This window comes from Suricata suricatta, chromosome 9 (genome assembly GCF_006229205.1).
Source record: "Suricata suricatta isolate VVHF042 chromosome 9, meerkat_22Aug2017_6uvM2_HiC, whole genome shotgun sequence".
Taxonomy (NCBI): Eukaryota; Metazoa; Chordata; class Mammalia; order Carnivora; family Herpestidae; genus Suricata; species Suricata suricatta.
The window spans coordinates 84,780,390-84,798,377 of NC_043708.1; the positions used below are offsets into that span (position 1 = coordinate 84,780,390).

At 39.8% G+C, this 17,988-nt stretch overlaps 1 long non-coding RNA gene across 2 annotated transcripts in view; it reads left to right on the forward strand.

Moving 5' to 3' along the window:
* Window positions 1–17,988, forward strand: part of LOC115301272 — a 72,670-nt gene that overhangs the window by 7,154 nt on the left and 47,528 nt on the right. Inside the window, exons 1-2 of one of the 2 annotated variants that reach the window (XR_003913046.1) lie at window positions 6,160–6,207; window positions 9,045–9,137. This is a non-coding gene — a long non-coding RNA (uncharacterized LOC115301272). Of the gene's footprint in view, window positions 1–6,159; window positions 6,208–9,044; window positions 9,138–17,988 lie in introns of those variants that run through there. The other variant, XR_003913045.1, reaches the window with a different exon arrangement.

Sequence of the window (17,988 nt, forward strand, 5' to 3'; positions counted from 1 at the left end):
CGATGTTCATAGCAGCAATGTCAACAATAGCCAAAACATGGAAAGAGCCTAAATGTCCATCACCTGATGAGTGGATCAAGAAGATGTGGTATATATATACAATGGAGTATTACATGGCAATGAGAAAGAATGAAATATGCCCATTTGTAGGAAAGTGGATGGACCTCGAGGGTGTCATGCTAAGTGAAATTAGGCAGAGAAAGACAGAAACCATATGTTTGCACTCATAGGTCTAACAGGAGAACAGGAGAAACCTAATGGAGGACCAGGGGGAGGGGAAGAGGGAAAGAGAGTTGGGGAGAGAGAGGGATGCAAAACTTGGGAGACTATTGAATACTGAAAACAAACTGAGGGCTGAAGGGGGAGGAGGAGGGGGAAGGGAAGTGGTGGTAATGGAGGAGGGCATTTGTGGGGAAGAACACTGGGTGTTGTATGGAAACTAATTTGACAATAAACTACTTAAAAAAATATTAGCAAACCAAAACCAACAGTACATTAAAAGGATCATTCACCATGAAGTGAGATTTATTTCTGGGATGCAAGGAAAACTCAGCATACATAAATCAATAAATGTGATATACCAGTTTAACAAATTGAAGGATAAAAATCATATGATCATCTCAATAGATGCAGAAAACACATTTAACAAAATTCAGTATCCTTTCATGATAAAAACTCCCAACACATTGGGACAGATGAAATGTATCTTGATATAATACAAGCCATTTATGACAAACCCAGAACTAACATCATACTCAACAGTGAAAACACGTTTCAGGAATATGATAAGGATGCTCAACTTCATCACTTTCATTCAACACAGTACTGGAAGTCAGGGCTATAGCAGTTAGGCAAGGGAAAATAAAGACACCCAAGTCAGAAAAGAAAAAGTAAAATTATCTCTGCTTGCAGAAATGACATGATCTTATGTATAGAAAACCCTAAAGAATCCACCAAAAAACTGTTAAGACCTAATAAATGAATTTAGTAAGTTCAAGACATAAAATCAACATAGAAAAATCAGTTGTGTTTCTATACACTAATAATGAAATATTGGGAAAAAAACAAGCAAAATCCCATTTACAAAAATAATAAAATACTTACGAAAACATTTAACCAAAGAGATGAAAGATCAGTACACTGAGAACTATAAAATACTGATGAAAGAAATTAAAGAAGACAGAAATGGAAAGATACTCTGTGTTGATGGATTAGCAGAATTATTGTTAAAATGTCCATACCACCCAAAGTGGTCTACAGATTAATGCAATTTTTATCAAAATTCCAATGGCATTTCTTTTTCATGGAAAGAGAAAAAACCATCCTAAAATTCATGTAGAACCACAAAAGATCCTGAATAGTCAACACATACTTGAAAAAAAAACCCAAAGCTGGAAGCACCACACTTCCTGATTTCAAATTATATTACAAATCTATAGTAATTACTATGGGGATTCTCATAAAAACAAGCACATAGATTAAGGGAACATAATAGACAGCCCAGAAATATAAACCCATGCATATATGGTCAATTCACGTTTGACAAAGGAACCTAGAACATACAATGGGAAAAGGATGGTCTCTTCAATAAATGGTGCTGACAAAACTGTATATCCACATGCAAAAGAATGAAACTGGATTCCTATCTTACACCATAGACAAAAATCAATCAAAATGGATTAAAGACTTGAACATGAGACCTGAAATCTTAAAACTCCCAGAAAAAAACATAGTGGGTAAGTTCCTTGACGTTGGTCTTGGCAACAAGTTTTTTGATATGATGCCAAAAGCACAAACAACAAAAGTAAAAATAAACAAGTAGGACCACATAAAACTAAAAAGCTTCTGCATAACAAAGGAAACTATCGACAAAATGAAAAATAAACCTACAGAAGGGGAGAAAATATTTGCAAGCAATACAACTCAATAGCAGAAAACCATAATATAATTTAAAAATGGGCAGAGGAACTGAATAGACATTTTTCCAAAGAAGACATACCAATAGGTACATGAAAAGGTGCTCAACATCCCTAATTAGCAGGATAATTAAAATCGAAACCACAATGAGGTATCACCTTATACCTGCTGGGATGGCTCTTCTCAAATAGACAAGAGGTAACAAATGCTGGCAAGGATGTGGAGAAAAGGAAACCCTTATACCCCATTAATGGGAATATAAAATTGTACAGCCTCTACGGAAAAGAGTATGGAGGTTGCTGAAGTATTAAGAGCAGAATTACCACATGATCCAGCAGCAATCCCACTTCTGCGTATACATGTAAAGAAAATGAAATCACTCTCTGTATTCCCATGTTTATTGCAGCATTATTCATGATAGTCATGGTATGGAAATAACCTGTGTGTCCACCGACTGATGAATGGATAAAGAAAATTTGGTATATATACACAATGGAATATTATTCTTCCTTACGAAAGAAGAAAATCCTGGTATTTGCAATAACATGGATAAGCAATTATGCTAAGTGAAATAAGCCAGACAAAGACAAATACTGCATGATATCATTTAATGTGGGATCTAAAAAAAAAAAAGTCCAATACAGAATCAGAGAGCAGAATTGTGATTGACTGGGACTGGGGGTTGGGGAAAATAGGGGGAGACCAGCAAAGTTTCAGATATAAGATGAATAATATATAACATGGTGACTATAGTTGACAATACTGCATTATATAATTGAAGTTTGAAGCTTGCTAAGAGAGTAGAATGGAAGTGTTCTCACCAAGAGAAGAAAGGAAGGAAAGAAAGAAAGAAAGAAAAGGCTAAATATGTGGATGTGTTAATTAACTCAGTGTTGGAAATCCTTTCACACATATGTCAAATACATCTGTCAAATCATCACATTATATACTCTAAATATATTACAAATTGTACTTGTCAATTATACCTCAATAAAGCCAAAACAATAAATAAATACATACATAAATATATCAAATAAATTAAGTTAGCCTGAGGTGTTTTCTTTCCCGAGAGGAAAGTCACTTTGGAATACCACCTTACTTTTTAGAATAAATTGAATTCTATATTACATTACAAGGCATAACTTTTGCCTCAGTGATAGTTGGAAAGGAAATTCTAAAAAGATATGGTTAGGTGTTAGTCACAGCAGACACATTGTACAGGTTTTCTTGTTAGTATTGGGCATGAATGAGAAAATACACTTAATTCTATCCTATTTATTTGTTCATTACAATTGGATCCATTTAGGGGTGCCTGGGTGGCTCAGTCGGTTAAGCGTCCAACTTCGGCTCAGTTCATGATCTCACGGTTTGTGGGTTCGAGCCCCACATCAGGCTCTGTGCTGACAACTAGCTCAGAGCCTGGAGCCTGCTTCAGATTCTGTATCTCCCTCTCTCTCTGACCCTCCCTGTTCGTGTGCTCTCTCTCTGTCTCTCAAAAATAAAAAAAATAATAAAAAAATTTTTTTAAACCAACTGGATCCATTTATAGGTTTTTATTTTTGTTTTTCTTCAGCTGTTTGGTAGAAGTTATTGATACACCTTGTTGCATTGTTTTTATCTGACTTATTATCTATCTTTCTGCTTTTCACTGCAGTACTTCTCTGAATGATACCAATCTTCCTTCCCCCTGCTCCCTGCCACCCCCATCCATGGGAAGATGGTTCAGTACCATAGCCCTTGCTAACTGCTGTGAACTTACACCATTGCTCTCTGTACCTAAAGTGGGCCCATTTCCATAACAGTCCTGATCTTGATGGCTTTTTGATGGCAAAGGTGTTTATGTACTTAGAGTTCCCACTCTACAACTAACTCACCATGATCTTTAACAGTAAATGTAAAAAATTCACTTTGGTTCACTGTACCCCAATAATGAAAGTATATATTTTTCCATTATTTGGCTGAGCCAAATAGGAAATTCCTGATGGTATCTGAGCTTGGATTTGAACTAATAGATATTACCATATCAAAAAAATCTTGCAAATTTTGCTTCTAGTTGCCATCTTAAAAATTACGTGATGCACTATGCTGTAAATGTGGTTTGGTATATAACATGTACTGAGTTAAAAAGCTATATTTCTTGGAGTTCTGTGAGTGAGCTGAGCTTATGGTACAAAAGGTACATATTAAAGTTATGGATATTTAATGATATAATTTTTTTGGTTGTCACATATTGTAAACCTGCAAACTCCTTAACATCATTACACAGTAAACAAAAAATATTTCCTGTATGTAAACTTGCAAGGAACATCCGTTTCTTAAAGGCCCTTACTTTGAGTGTTTTGTTTTAGTGACAAATTTGCTCCAAGTATACAGAGAATGCTTTAAAACAATGGGTTTCAGTGCGAAGAGGGGGAAATTTTGCCACCCTGGGGACATTTGGCAATGTCTTGAGACATTATTAGTTGTCACAGCTGGGGGAATGCTACTGACATCTACTGGGTAAAGGCCAGAATCGCTGCTAAACATCCTCAAATGCACAAGCCAGCTCCCAACAACAAAGAATTCTCTGCTCCCAATATTAACAGTGCTAAGTTTGAGATGCTCTGATTTAAAATGTTTAATACATTGCAAATATCTGATATTATTTATAATATGAATATTACTATAGCCTTAAGAATGAGTTACAAAAGGATGCAGGGGGTCCTTAAAAAGTTAAATATAGAATTATCCCCTGGCCCCCCAATTCCACTCCTACGTATATGCCCAAAAGAACTGAAAATAGGTATCAAACAAATACATGTACAGGCACATTTATAGCAACACTATTCGCAATAGTCAAAATGTGGAAACAGTCCAAATGTCCATCAAGTGCTTAATGGATAAACAAATCATGTTATGTACATACAATGGAAATTTATTCAGCCATAAAAAGCATGAAGTACTGATATACACTACATGATGGAACCTAGAAAACATTATGCAAATTCAAAGAAGCCAGACACAAGGCTTATGATTGTGTGATTCTATTTTGTATGACTCCATTTATATGAAATATTCAGAATAGATAAATCCCTAGAGACAGAATACAGATTGGTGGTTACCAAGGACTGGAGAAGGTAGGAATAGGGAATGACTATTCAAAGAATGTTTTACTTTGGGGTGATGGAAATGTTGTGAATATTCACAATATTGTGAATGTCGTAAACATCACTTACTGTTCACTTTAAATAACTTTATGGTATGTGAATTTCAAATCCTTAAATTATATATATATCTTTTTTTTTCTTAACATGGATGTGGGTATTTGCATGTTCCCATATCTAATCTACCTTCTTCTTCTTTACAATTATCTGAGCTCAGAACCTCCAGGTCTTCTTTCCAGTCTCCATTCCTGTCTCTTCTCCCATATTTTCCATACTTGAAATAAAAGAAAACGAAGCCCCAATAAACGGCTTCTTGATCTGGACAATAACAATTTTACCCTAGCCTGGTTTCTTTCTGAGAGGCAGTGCGATCCTGTGGTTGGTGGTACTAGACAGTAATCCAGGGTCTTACTGGGGCTCTGTCACTTGGCCCTGGGTGATCTTGGGCAAGTTCCTTAACTTCCCTGTGTCTTGAGTTCCTTGTCTATAAAACGGGGTTAATGGAACCTGCATTCTAGGTAAAGGTTTTACCGGGGTGAGGTTTTAAAGGGATCAGAACAGTGACTGCTCACTGTAAGCCCAATATAAGGGTTAACTACGATCATTACTATTTAAAGAGCTGAGTTTACGACTATTAATTTGAGTTATGTATGAAATTTAGCTCACACTGGAAAGCATGTGGGACAGAGAAAGCCTCATATCTCCTTTCATAGGGTAAGGGCCTACTTTCTGATTCTCCGTTTCCTATTTAAAGAAAATCTGGTCTAAACTCTCGCACATATTGGGCCGCACTGCAATAGCAGGAACATGACCATCATTTGCACCATCACCTGCAAAAACAGTCTCACAAAGCGGGTGGAGCGAGCAGGAAAATCTGGTACTGAACGCGATCTCAGCAAACGCTAAGCCGCCTGCCGACTCCTAGGGCTAGAAGGCACACTCAGGAGAAGGCCAAAGTAACTTGGTCAGAAGAGGAGTGGGCGGCCGACATTCCTGTGGGGCGCGCAACAGAGACCAAGTTCTCTCGGGCTCCTTCCCGGGGGCGGGGCAAACATGCCCCTTGGCGTGCTGGGAGGTGCCAGAGCGCAGGCGCCCGGCTTCCAGGTGGAAGTCCCACCCTCTCCACGCACCCCCGCCCGCAGCTCAGGTACTTGAACCTCAAGCACAGAGGGGTGGACGCTAAGGAACAGCGGGCAAGAGAAAAGAGCACCAGGGAAAGTGGGGGTTGTGGAGGGGGCCGTGGTGCGATGTGGGGTAGCAGTGTGGAAGGAGACCGTGGGCTTGAGGAAAGGAGGAGAGTTGCAGACTGGGTCACTGACTGGGTGGAGTCAGATTTCTAACCACTGGAAAGTGTGCATATTGCTGAACAGCCTGACGTGTTTGCTTATGTGTGTGGTCGTCTTTCTAGGCCGGTACATACAGATCTACCTCGTTTATTTTATTGACTATAGGGTATTCCATATAAGGAGTACCCTAAGTTATGTGTTTCCTTATTAATGGACATTTAGATTGGCTTATATTTGGCCAGTTATTTCTAGAGACCTGAGATAGGCAGTTTGTGTGTGACTCCCACTTCTGACTCGCCTTTACATGCCTGATCTACTCTTGGTGAAAGTCCTTGGCTAAGCTATTGTTTGTCAAGCATTTAAAAGACTTATCACCTCTGTGGGAATAATTGCCTTTTAAGACAGGAATAAAAAGATTAGGAACCAGAAGATCTGGAGTCCTGACTACGAGTCCCTATCCAGCCATGTGAGTGGTCTTAAACTGAGGCCCAAGCTCCATTTCTGCATAATGAATATGATGATAATCATATATACCTTATAAGCTGCTAGAAAATTTGAATTAATAATGTATGTGAAAAAGCCATAATGTGTAAATGGTAAGGTGCTTTAAAGATATTCTTTTCACAAGTAGAGAAAGTGTAAGGGCCTTAAGAGAGCCTTTGCTTCTTTATACATGCACATTTGCTTTGCACTTATCAGTCCTGGCATTGCTTAACAAGACTTACATTTTTGTTCTCTGTTCCTCCCCACCCCCCATTTAATCCATACAACAACCCTTTGAAGAAGATACTACTATTATCCCAGTTTTTATTTTCTTTTTTAATGTTTATATATTTTTTAGAGAGAGATTAAGTAGGGGAGGTGCAGAGCGAGAGTGGAATAGAGAATCCAAAGCAGGCTCTGCACTAACAGCAGAGAGCCCAATATGGGGCTTGAACTGACAAACCATGAGAACTTGACCTCAGTCGAAGTCAGCCATTCAACTGACTGAGCCACCCAGGCACCCGTATCTCAGTTTTTCAAGGGAGGAAAGAGAGGCTGCTCCCTACAGTCACATAGTAAGTGACAGAGTGGGGATTTGAGCCCCGATGTGACTGACTCTAAAGGCCTTACTCTTAGCAACTATGTCCACTCTTTTTTTTTAAACAATTTTTAAAATGTTTATTTATTTTTGAGAGAGAAAGAGACAGAGTGTGAGCAGGGGAGGGGCAGAGAGAGAGAGAGAGAGAGAATCTGAAGCAGGCTCCAGGCTCTGGGCTATCAGCACAGAGCCCAACGCGGGGTTTGAACTCATGAACCGTGAGATCATGACCTCAGCCAAAGTCCGACGCTTAACTGACTGAGCCACCCAGGGGCCTCCTATGTCCACTCTTACACCATCTCAGCCCTTCCTGACTTCCTTCCTTTTCCGTTACAGTGCCTCAAGGCCCACAGGTTTAAGCCAAATGATCTCATCAGTTTCTAAAGTATTTGTACTTGCTGAACTACTTGTGTGCCAATCATGTCCTGCTGTGTGGCATCTTTTGTATTTTTGTCTCATTTTGCTGTTTGTCTTACCGTTGTCTTCTGTTGCAGCAAGTAAAACAATGATTGCTATTCAAGCTAGCAAATCCCTCAAAGATAGAATTGTCTTCATTTAACAAGTTACTTTTTATCAGCTCTCTGAAGGTGGAGCTCCGTAATAGCAAAGATTGAGTCTGTTTTGTAACCAAAGCCATAGAAGCTACCACTCTTCCTAACACACACACACAAAGTTATTTAATATTTGTTGAAGAACAAAGAAGATGGAACTCCAGGGTTTGGGCTTGAATACCTGGGGCACAACAAAAGGAGAGGAAATGTCTACCAAATCAAAGAACACACATACAGCACTTAGACTTCCTGGTTCTAATTACAATTTTTTAATATTTTTAATGTTTATTATTTTTGAGAGAGAGAGAAAGATTGAGAATGCGAGTTGGGGAGGGGCAGAGAGAGAGGGAGAGAGAAAATCCCAAACAGGCTCTGTGCTGTCAGCTCAGAGCCCAATGCAAGCCAAACTCACCAACCATGAGTTGGAGGCTTAACTGACTGAGCCACCAGGCACTCCCAAAATAGGATTTTTAATCTATGTTAGTCATTATTGCTATGTAAGTATAATATGAATAGGGTGGGGTTTGTGGGAAGGTAGAAAATGGGAAGGCGAAAAAAGAAAAGAAAAAGAAGAAATGTAGCAAAATGATACTGGGCTAAGGCTATTGGTGAAGAGATGGCCAGTGAGGACTTCTCACAGAATAAGGCAAAGGGCATTTAAGAATAAGGATACCGGGGTGTCTGGGTGCCTCACTTAGTTAAATTTCCGACTCTTGGTTTCAGCTCAGCTGATGATTTCATGGTTTGTCGGACTGAGCCCTGTGTAGGGCTCTGCAGTGACAGTGCGGAGCTTGCTTGGGATTCTCTCTCTTTTCTCTGTGCCCGTCCCCTGCTCATGTTCTCTTTCTTTCTCTCTTAAAATAAATACACATTAAAGAGAACAAAGATACCTAATATCTACCCTGCTGTAGTCCCACCAGCTCTGTTCTCAAATCTTCAGTAAAGGTCTGCTCTGTATGTGTTCCCCTGCCAGTGGTATTTTGGAGAATTCAAGAATCCAGATGGTGTGCAGTGTTGATGGTGTGGTATAGGTAGTCCAGTCAACAGAGATTCTCATTTTATTTAGGACGTGGGTGCAAAACCATTTCCGCCAAATTTTATAAGATGGGAGATTCTCCATTGGACCACTTTTGGGACATCAAGACAGCTAAACTTAAAGGTACACTTCTGTGGTTATTATATTTTTTCTGTGTACATTGTATGTATGTCATGTCCTCCCAGCTGGATTGTAAATATTTGCAACTAGAAATGACGAGAAATGAGTTGAATTTGTATGGCACTTTCCTATATTTGAATTTATTTTCTTTACACTAACTCATTGGAATGAACAAAACCTTTTGTGGAAGGTGTGACTGTGTCACTCTCCAACCCCCCGCCCCCTCTCCATCTTAAAGATGAGGATGTTCAGGCAGACAGAGTTAAATACTTGCTCTTGGTTACAGAGCTAACAAGGACCTAAGCCAGCCTTGTATATAGTAAAAAAAAAGGACATGGCTTATGAAGACTTTTCACTATCTGGGTGAAATCTAGCTTTCCAGTCTCCTTCTTACCACTGTCTCATGCCACCTGTCCATGTACACAGTCACCACACAGAACTAGTGACTTTCCCTAAGAAATCTACACCTAAATGACTTTGGTAAAGGTACCTAACCTCTCAGAAACTCAGTTCTCACAGTTATGCAAATGAAGATAATAATGGCTTTGTTAAAGGGTTGTTGTGGAGATTTATGTCTTAACCTTAAAGTACTTGGAACATAGAGATGTTTAAACAATGTTCTCTCCTTGTTACCTGGCTTTCTTTCTCTTTAATATCTTCCAACTTAAAGTTCAATACTTCTTGCCGAATTCTACCATATATTTTTTATATTTCTCTGTAACTTTGATGACACCTGATTCCATGTCCATGTACTCTTCCTGGGACCAAAGATAGTCTCAGAAGGGGCTAGAGGCTGGTAGCTAGAGGCTGCTTGAGATGGCTTGAAGTATCCAGACAGGAGCTCCTGCCATGTTTAGGGCACAAGGCCAAAGATCAGAACTGATGAAACCACATCTGTTCTCACGTGATGGGGATGATGTAGATCGGGGAACAGGGACAACTAGGTCATCAAATGATTTCACAAATACCAGTCACTCATCGTGAACATTTGCCATCAACAAGAAAAACATGACATAAGCAACTCATTAGGAACCACTCATGTTATAGCTTACATTTTTCATTGGACTGAATAACTTCTATCAGTTTTTATTTTTAAAAACTCAACTCTTGCTTCCCGAAAAGCAAAGGCATATTTTTTGAATCCCAAAATTCACTTTTGCCCTGTCTCAAGGCTCATGTTTATCACATTGAAAAGTACAGAGATTTACTTTGACTATAAAAATCCTTTTCATATATTTTAAGCAGAAATCAAAACAGAATATTGAAGCCATTTTTAACACAGAGAACAGTAATTTCTCTGCTGAAATAATTTCTATTTGTCAAGATCCATCATCCCCTCAAGGGAAGTAAACATTTGTGTCTGTGGCACTGAATGCCTCATAAAGAAACATTAGAGGAGGGTAGCCCTCTTTTCCATGGTGATAAGACTAAGATTTGAATTATTCATTAAGTGAAGGATATTCATTTATGATTAACCAAACTCGGGATGATGCAGAAGATTTCCCAAAGAACATATTACCCTCCAGATATTTGACAGTGGAGGCTCCTGTATTCATGGTTTTAGAAGCGAATCTATGACTGCGAATGGGCAAATTATCCTTCAGCTACATGGCTATAACTTAGAAAATGAAAAACAATACCAATTTATTTCCTTAGTGGATTTCAGAGGCCAGTTAAATGTTTAAAATAATTTTTTAGGGTAGCTAGACAATGGAAGGGATTAAGATTTTTATAAAGGCAAAATGCTCAGCTGCATTGCATAACTGCATCCCGCCTGGCTGGTGGCCATCATTATTATAAATTTGTCACAAATACATTTGGCTGCGTGGCTCTCTCCTACTGCCGTAGACCACAGCCCATGGCATTGTTGAACCACTCACATACGTCTGACTCTGTACACGTGCTGAGTCCAGCAGTGCTTAACAAAGTCTTGGAAGGGGTGGGAGAAATGCTCCTCACAGTCATGTCACATAATAGTCACACATGAAATTTCATAATTACTATTAATAATAACAGCTAACATTTGCTGAGCTACGGTAGCCATTTGTACTGGGTATTACCTGACTGAGTCCTCACAAAAACCCTGTGAGGCATCCAGTTGTTATAAAGCTGGAGCCATAACCTCTGCTATCTGGCCCCCACTGACTAGGAAGAGGGACCGAAGCACCTGAAAATTGGCCAGAATAGACTGCAGAGGCTCTAGCTTCCCAAGAAGCCCCTGGTGGGGCTGGGTAATACAATCCAGAAGTGTTGGGGAGTTAAAGTCCAGGGGTGTGGTAAACCTTAACCAGTGAGAGACAAGAGACAGAAAGACGCCAGCATTGTAAACTCTGCCTTCTGTGTGGTGGATGGTTCTGAGAAGCAGTAGCTTTTTAAGTACTCTCTGGAGATGCCTTGTAAGATGAAACAATCAGCTTTGTTTGCAGTGAAGCTTATGGCCATCTTGGTAATACATCCCTTATGTTTGTTTTTGCTTTTTCAAGACTTCACTTTGGTTTTCTCTCACATGTACTTCCCTGGGGGAATTGCACCCATCAATAAAACATTTGCACATAATCTTTTGCTTCAAGCTATTTTCTTAGAACCTCAGTTTAAAACGCTGGTACCAGGAGTGGTCTTTAAGAGCAGACCCTCAAACTGGGGTTTAGGAGTTGAACAGACCACCTATCTGAAAGCAATAGGAATGGTTTTCCTGATGGCAAGTGAGATAATAATTACTGCTATGCAGTAGCATGCACCACTGTAACCAAAACTTTTACCTACAGTAAAGGTGAGATGAGATGCAGGTGGAAGATAAGGCATTGGGCACCAAGTGGATGCTGTACTTGATTGGTATGGGGAAAATGATAATGATAAGAATTGAGGAATAGACTGGTTGCTTTTAATAGCATTAAAAGCCTTGTGAAACAACAACAGCTTGAAGCAGCTAATTGCCAGAGTAAGAAGATTATGAAAGCCAAGGACTTCTGTGGCGACCATAAAGGAGATACCCTTCTCTTGCAGCAGTAAGTTAGACACTGTTGAAAATTAAGTTAAAGATCTAGCATGGCAGAGCTGCAAAAGAGATTGAATGTATAGTTTCAACAGGCCCTCCCCATGTCAAAGTCTTTTCCAGATAGGAAAAATGTGATACCTTAACACCTGGCCAAGAAATATATGAATAGATGAGGCTCAGAACCTTGAGCTCCCAGTTGTTCCTAAATCTTCTTAACCAGAAGAAGCAGACCATTCCCTCTCAACAGAGGAAAACAACCACCCCCCTGCCTGGAGACCATATATGAACTCACCAGAAATAGATTCATTCATTGTAAGACGACTCTTGTTTTCCTCAAGACATGCCTCTACCACCCTTTTTGCCTCCAATCTGATAACTGGTGTCAGACCCCTGCATAGCCTGAGCAGGGAAGGACAGGTCCTGTGCAGAAGGAATTCACCTACATTCCAAATGAATTGTAACTGAGAATATGTGGGGATCAGAATAATATGGGAAAGAACTTGGCAAAAGTGAAGCAGAGCCAGATCTGAAAAGACTTTGGTTCTGGGTAGGTTAAAAGATTGAGATAATCTCTGATGTCATGTTCTCTTGAATAATGTACATGGTAGGAAAATAACCCAGGAGGGAATCCCGGACCAAAATGGTGTTTAAGTGGGAGATTCATCAACTCAGTCATTCTATAGAGGGGGGTCTTAACTGATCTCCAAATGTATTCAGAAATTGGCAGTTTAGAGAACCTGTGGAACAGCAGCACTTTGGTAAGCCAGGGGCATGAACTGGTATGCATGAGGACTTCCATTGTTTTGGTAGGCATTTTGGGCAGGTGGGCCAGGGAGGTAGAGTTAAGAGAAGAAGGAGATAACTATGAGGGGATAAGAATGGCGCTTATCTATCAGTTAAAACCAATGGTCTAGTTTTGAATGTCTTTGGAAAGAAGGTTTAGTTTTATTCATTTTATTTTTTTTAAGTTTGTATATTTTTAGAAAGGGGGGGAGGGGCTGCACTGGACGGGGGAAGAATCCTAAGCGGGCTCCATGCTGTCAGCACAGAATCCATCAAAGGGCTTAATCTCATGAACCATTAGATCATTACAAGAAAGTTTTAGAAAGAGAAAAAGTCATATACTCATGAAAAAATTTAAGAGACTGGGATTATTCACTATATACCAAAATTCAATGGGTGGGAGGAAATGTAGCCATAGGGCTAGGGAACAGGCCATTTTCTTCTGTCTTTCCCCTCTGCCTCTATGTACACGTGGGACTCCAAAGGCTCCAGATGACCACCATCATAAGTCTGAGTGATTAGTATCAGTGACTACTGTGTCTGGAGGAATGACATTCTCGCAGAGAGCACTGGTAGTAGAATGGTAGCCAACCCTCTCAACAAGGTAGCTGGAGCAAGAGAATTCAAAACTCTTGGGAACACCAGTAAAAATTGGATGATACTGTGGTATTAGAAGCTAGGGTCTAATGGTGTGATAAACAATAATGATCCTCTGAAGATGTCTATTTTCTAATCCCTGGGATCTGTGAATATGCTACTTTACAAAGAAGAAGCCACTTTGCAGATGTGATTAAGGTTAAGAACCTTCGGCTATGGATATTATCTGGGATTATCCCTGTAGGTTTATTGGAATCATGAGTCCTTAAAAGCAAATCTTTCTTGGCTGTGGTCAGAAAGAAAGAAATGTAACAACAGAGGAAGGGTCAATGAGATTCTACATTGCTGGTTTGAAGATGGAGGAAGAGGGTATGAATCAAGGAATTGGCATGCTCTAGAAGCTGAAAAAGGTATTGAAAGGGATTCTCTCCAGAGTCACCAGAAAGGAGGATAGCCCTGCTGACTCCTTGATTTTAGTCCAGTGAGACATGTGTTGCACTTCTGAATTGTGTTGCATTTACAGAATTGTAGGATAATCAGTTTGTTTTTAGCTGGTAATTTGTTATGGCAGCAATAGAAAACTAATGCACAAGAGAATGAATGTAGTGGGATTAACATCAAGGTGATGAAAGGCATGGATCCTCAGGTCCAGGGCAGGATAACTCAAATGTATAGCAAGACACATTGTAGTAAAACTAGGTCTCCAAACACAAAGGACAAAATTCCAACAGAAGAGAGAGATGATAAATTAACTACAAAGACAAAACAATTGGGCAATGAACTTCTCATAAGCATAATTAAAGACAAAAATACAATGGGATAAATTCTTCAAAGTACTGAGAAATATAATGGTCAAACTAGACTGATATCCATAGCTAAACTGAAGGAGAGCTAAAGATGTTTTCAGACAAAGTAAGACTGATGATTTGTCATTCATATATCCCTGAAAGAGCAAATCAAAGGTGTCCTTCAGGAAGCTGGTACTTCTACATCACTTACATATTAGTAAATCATTTTTGGAAGTGCACTTTCACTTGGGGAAGCTCAAAAGAAAGGCTGAGGAGGTCAGTTGACATATGGTTTATCAGCATAAAGAATAAAGAAAGGCATTAAATTAATTAAATTAAACTAAGCTTCTATATTTGCTGCATAACATTAAAATATTTTTATTTTTTTCAGTCATTCAGTCCACAATTTTTATTCATTACCAATCATGGAGGAAGCAGTTTCTTATGATGCCATTAGTGATTATCTGAGTCCCTGCAGTTTTATGCTTATGTAAGAAAACATGTTATCATAACATCAAAACAATCACTTAGGAACCAACCACAAAATTAAATCATTTCCCACCCATCTCTCTCTCCAGACATCCCTTGAAGTTTTGTAGTCCATGATCTATGTGGCTGTAGGAAGTGGGCCTTTCCTCTCAAGATTAATGTCTACACTCTCCCAATAATTTAGTCTCTATGCAGATACAAATCACCTGTAATTTGAGATTAAAATTCTTATATAAGATACAGAATTTCTAGAACTAGATATATGTGATATGACACAAAGCTTTTGACAATTAAGGATTATGCCCAATTAAAGACCAGCTCACAATTGGAGAAAGAATCGACAAGGATAATGACATAGTGTAACCAAACCAATATGAGTTTGCTCTTTGGTGAGTCACAGATAGAAACTATCTGTGGGTTGTTGCACAAAGGAAGCTATTTACAGAAAATAAGGAGATCACAGGGAATAACTTCCAAAGCCATGACTCCCCAAGCAAGGGTGAATGGGTTCCTTTTATTTAGGGCCAGGATGAATATTTAGATAGGGAACCCTTGTCTGCAGAGGCAGCCATAAGGCCAGGCATGCACTTTTAGGAAACATGCCTGTATGTAATTGTATGTTATGTATATGGGGCTTGTGCTCCTCCTTAGATGATGATTTTATAAGTATAAGAAGGTAAAGGCAGTTGTCAATCATTCTAGAGGTTCCCCCATGGTCCATCTTCTCAGGCATGTGTTAGGGGTCGCACTCACATTGGTCTGGATGGTCTGGGCTGGCTGGAGGTCTTGTCAAGGCAGTCCCCACTGCTTGAGGGGTGGTTTCAGTTTCCATTCATCTGTGCGCAGAATCACCCAGCAGAGAGGTCTCCACTGCAAGAGGAGGCGTAGGTGGCCTGAGCCCTGGACGCCAAGCAGCATCTTGTTCTCCATCAGCGGCGATCCTCACTGCCTCCCCACAAGTGAGCCTCCCACCCACGAAAAATATTTCTTAAATACTTGTTTGGAGGACGCCAAATTATTAGCCTGCCCAGGCAGGTGCTGTCAGGACCCTGTTTTAGAGGATGCAGAATGTGAATGTTACCTACTAGCTTATAAAAGCTCACCTGTCTGGAATCTCCAGGGAAATACTGAAAAACGGAGGGTCTGGAAGGTGATGGATTTTTTTTATGATTTCAGTCTCCATTTAAAAAAATTGTTTTTAATTCATAAAAGAGAGTCCCACCTCTGCTCATAAATGACTAAGTGGGGTGAGAAATGTCCTCCCACAGGAAACAATTAGGAAACTGGACAAAATATATTGAATGACTGTTTTCAGGCATCAGACAGTAATCAGTGAAGGACTGTGAGCCCTGAGAGAATGGGCACAAGCAAGGTGAGCCCTAGATCCATCCTCCCTTGATGCTGTGCTACCCAGGAGAGGTCCGCGTCCTCTGTGGCCAAACGTGCAGAAGCAGAGTTCACTTTCTGTTTATACTACCTCACCTTCCATTCACTCTCAGCCAAGTGCAATTAAATTTTTTTGATGTTTATTTGTTTTTGAGAGACAGAGTGTGAGCAGGGGAAGGGCAGAGAGAAGAGACAGAATCTGAAGCAGGCTCCAGGCTCTAAGCTGCCAGCACAGAGTCCAACGTGGGGCTCAAACTCATGAACTGCAAGATCATGACCAGAGCCGAAGTCGGCCGCTTAACCGACTGAGGCACCCAGGCACCCCCAGCCAAGTGCAATTTAACTGTCATCACCAACCACTGCATTAAATGCTCCCACTGAAGTGATTGATAATAACCTCATTATTAGATAGGATGTACACATACTAGTATTTCATCAGGCGCCTCTGCAGCAAGACCCCCAAAACAGCCCCTTTTCATATGAAAAAAAATTAGGCATTTTTATGTGTATAGTATGGTAGTGTTAACCATATGCTCATTGTTAAAGTATTCTCTAGAACTTTTTCATCTTGCAAAACTGAAACTCCTACCCACTAAATAACGACTCCTCTTTTCTCCTCGCCCCAGACCCTGGCAACTACCATCCTACTTTTTGCTTCTATAAGTTTGACTCTTTTAGACACCTCAGATAAGTAGGATCATGTAGTATTTGTCCTTCTGTGACTGGCTTATTTCACTTAGAATAATGTCCTCAAGATGCATCCATGTTGTAACACAAAACAGAATTTCCTTCTTGTTTAAGGTTGAATAATATTCCGTTGTATGTATTTACCATATTTTCTTAATCCATTCATCCATCCATGGACATTTAGGTTGCTTTCACCTGGCTATTTTGAATAATACTGCCATGAGCATACCTCTTGAAATAATACCTCTTGAAATTCATCTCTTTGTTTCCATTACATCAGACTTTCTTGTTCATCTACCTCTCTGGCTGCCTATTCTCTGTTTGCTTCATTTGTTTTTTGTTTTTGTTTTTCCCATCACTTGCTCTTTATGTGCTAAGTATTTTGATGGATTTTGTTAATGGGCTTTTCTTACTCCATTATTTATATCTTGATTTGAAAAAGCTAATTCATGGGCTTTCATTGTTCTTCTAAGCTTCTAAAACTCTATTTCTAACAGTTTGCCAAACATTTCCACTTGCATGTTCCTGTGATATCTCAAACTAAATATGTCCAAAATCAAGCTCTAAGTTACATTGTAGGAATGCAAAGATGAATAACTTCACACTTCCTTCCCAAATATGCTCTACTTCCTGCACCCTCTACATTTTATATTATCACTGTTCCCAGTCACCCAGGGAAAGGCCTCTTGGTCACCTCATGTCTTTCTCTCCATGTCCTATTGACTCTCTCAAACATCGATTTCCTCTGCCTTCTCTTCTCATTCTTTTGCCCCTGGACCATCATAGTTGGCTCATAACTGGCCTTCAGTCCACCTCCCACACCACCTCCACCAGCATAGCCCTTCTGAAACATAAATCTGGTCATGCAGACCCCTTGCTTAAAATGCTCAGTGATTCTCTGTTGCCTATAGGATCCTGGGCGTGGCACAGAAGGCCCTATATGACATGGCATCTATATACCTTTCCTGTATTCCATTTCACCATCCCCATATTCTCCCTGTTTTCTTGAAACATCATATTATGCAGCTGTTTTCAAAATGCTAGGCTCACTCAAGCTTCCCAGCCATTTCCCATTCTGTGTCCTCTGCCAGAGATGCTCCAAAGTTCTCTCCCGCCCCCCTCCTCCATG